The 2,500-nt window shown below is 42.2% G+C and overlaps 1 protein-coding gene across 1 annotated transcript in view; it reads right to left on the bottom strand.

Annotated features, from left to right (window-relative positions):
• The window catches only part of LOC113819719 (organic cation transporter protein), a 30,635-nt gene that overhangs the window by 27,959 nt on the left and 176 nt on the right, over positions 1–2,500 (bottom strand). The gene's annotated exons all lie outside the window — the stretch shown is intronic.

Here is a 2,500-nt window from a genome sequence, read left to right as displayed (position 1 = left end):
ACATACACATTCACACGCACAAACACAAACAAAAAAACATATTCATATACACATACACGCACACAAACACACACCCAACCTCACAAGTATGCACACACACATAGATCAAAATATCTCATGTCGCTTTGCTTTGCTATATATACTTCCACCGTAAAATAAATAAATAAATGAATAATAGATAACTGAAAAAAAAACTATAGCTATTCAATTTGCCAATTAATCGTTTACTTACGCGATATGATTACTGAAAATTTTCCATATTTATTTATAAATCATTATATAAGTCTTTGCTCTTTAAGTAAAATAATGTTAATGATTCAAAAGAGAAGCATTAACCGCGATTTATGAAACAGCAAAACATGTTTACAAGGATTAGACGTAGAAAACGTGATATATCGAACAACCTAATGAGTTGATGTAAAACAAGCAAACAAAAAAGTGAAACTGAAATTTATAAGTCCATTGGAACCTTTATCATGAAAAATTTATTCCACTGGCACGTTTGTAATATTTAAAAAAACAACAACGATACGATTAGGTGATATCTCGTCCAAAAATCAATTCTTGAGCAAAGTGTTATGACTGCACTGTTGATAACCACGTATCACGGCAAGGTCATGAAGCAGACATGCAAATTTCACATAAACGAGCGATAATAACGCTAATACAATTTTTCGTAAAATCATAGGTAGACATAGGCCTATATGGTATTACAAAAAGTATATGGAATCGGCAGTCGTGAATGAATAGACCCTTCTTCTTCTCTTAACAACATTATGGCAGATTCTAAAGAAAAACAAACTTATTGATACGAAAAGCAATGTTCAGCGACTATGACAGCTTCTGGGTCTGTCGGCGCTTTGGCAAAGGACAGCAAACTCCAAGCCGCGTAGGTCACGACCGGTGAGAACGAGTTACGGTTATTTCCTTTTGACGATAAAGAGCGATTAATAAACGTATGATTGGTTCGGTTCCTTGTTTGAGCAAAGAAAATAAGTAAATAAATAAATACAAACTAGCAACGGCAGTTATGCTATTCGGAAAGCCTCGTCTTGCTCGTCCAGACAACTTGTCCAGCACCAGCAGGACAAGGAGGCCGCGTCCGGAACCTCCAAGACCCTTTCTACCCAGAATGCAACCGGCTCGATTGTAAACATTCACTCATTTATGAAACCAGGGACTTTACTTTACACGCTGCATAGGTTTTGAAACTTCTTTGGTGCATATTTAACTGACCTTCAACTGACAAACACAAAAATATCCTTTGATAACACCAATAAAGGGCCATAAAATTACCCATCAATATCTTGTGGTTGCCTGCAACTGTCAGTGTTTACATGCAAAAACTAGTGACGTCATCTCGTCCTGCTCGCCCAGCTTCGCAGGAGGGCGAGATGGACAACTTGACCACGACGAGAAAGTAGAGGTTCCGAACGGACAAGACATCTCGTCCAACTGGTCTGAACGAGCAGGACGAGGAGTTCCGAACACAGCATTGGAACGAGTCAATTTACGATTGGAGGGGCGAGTTACCATCTCTTCGTGAATCCCACTTTACCATCGCTGGTAAAAGTGACAGTGAATGACCGCCGGTAAGTGCGTTACGATCTTTAGTTGGACAATCCGCCTCCTTAAAGATAAGCTTGAGATGGTGATTCTATGCTTATCTGCTTCTCCTTGATTTCACTTATACATCTCACTCTCTCTTTCTCTTTCTCTTTCACTTTCTCCCTCTCCCTCTCCCTCTCCCTCTCCCTCTCCCTTTCCCTTTCCCTTTCCCTTTCCCTTTCCCTTTCCCTCTCCCTCTCCCTCTCTCTCTCTCTCTCTCTCTCTCTCTCTCTCTCTCTCTCACTCTCACTCACTCACTCACTCACTCACTCACTCACTCTCTCTCTCTCTCTCTCTCTCTCTCTCTCTCTCTCTCTCTCTCTCTCTCCCTCTTTACTGCTTGACCCTCTTCACACATCCCAAGCCCCCTTCAACTCCCCTCTCTCCCGCCCTTCCTTCCCTCCCTTCCCTTTCTCCCTCTTTTCCTCTCTTCTTTCATTCACTTCCCTTCCTCCCTCAGTCCCTCCCTCCCTACTTTCCTCCCTCCCTTCCATTCCTTCCTCCCTCCCTCCCTCCCTTCCATTCCTTCCTCCCTCTCTCCCTCCCTCCCTTCCATTCCTTCTTCCCTCCTTTCCTCCCTCCCTTCCTTCCTCTCTGCCTCCCTTCTTTCATCCCTCCCTCCCTCCTGTCACCCATTCCCCCATCATCCCAGTTGCCTGCATAATACAGCATCCGTCATCCACGGATTTATCCTACATCAGTGCACTTATATACACCCTGAAAGATACTCCTCAAAGCTTCTTTCTAACTCGCTGTAACTCCTAACTACAATTAATTCCATCTAATAGATAAAAAACACAAAAATCAACAAGATTTAAGGACAATAAAGACAATAATATTAGCTTATGTCCCCTCTTCCTTCTCCCTCCCCTAAGCTGCACCAAGAAACGTA

Source organism: Penaeus vannamei, chromosome 20, assembly GCF_042767895.1.
Source record: "Penaeus vannamei isolate JL-2024 chromosome 20, ASM4276789v1, whole genome shotgun sequence".
NCBI lineage: Eukaryota > Metazoa > Arthropoda > Malacostraca > Decapoda > Penaeidae > Penaeus > Penaeus vannamei.
The sequence above is the reverse complement of the archived record's forward strand: the minus strand, read 5'-3'. Positions and strand labels throughout refer to the sequence as shown.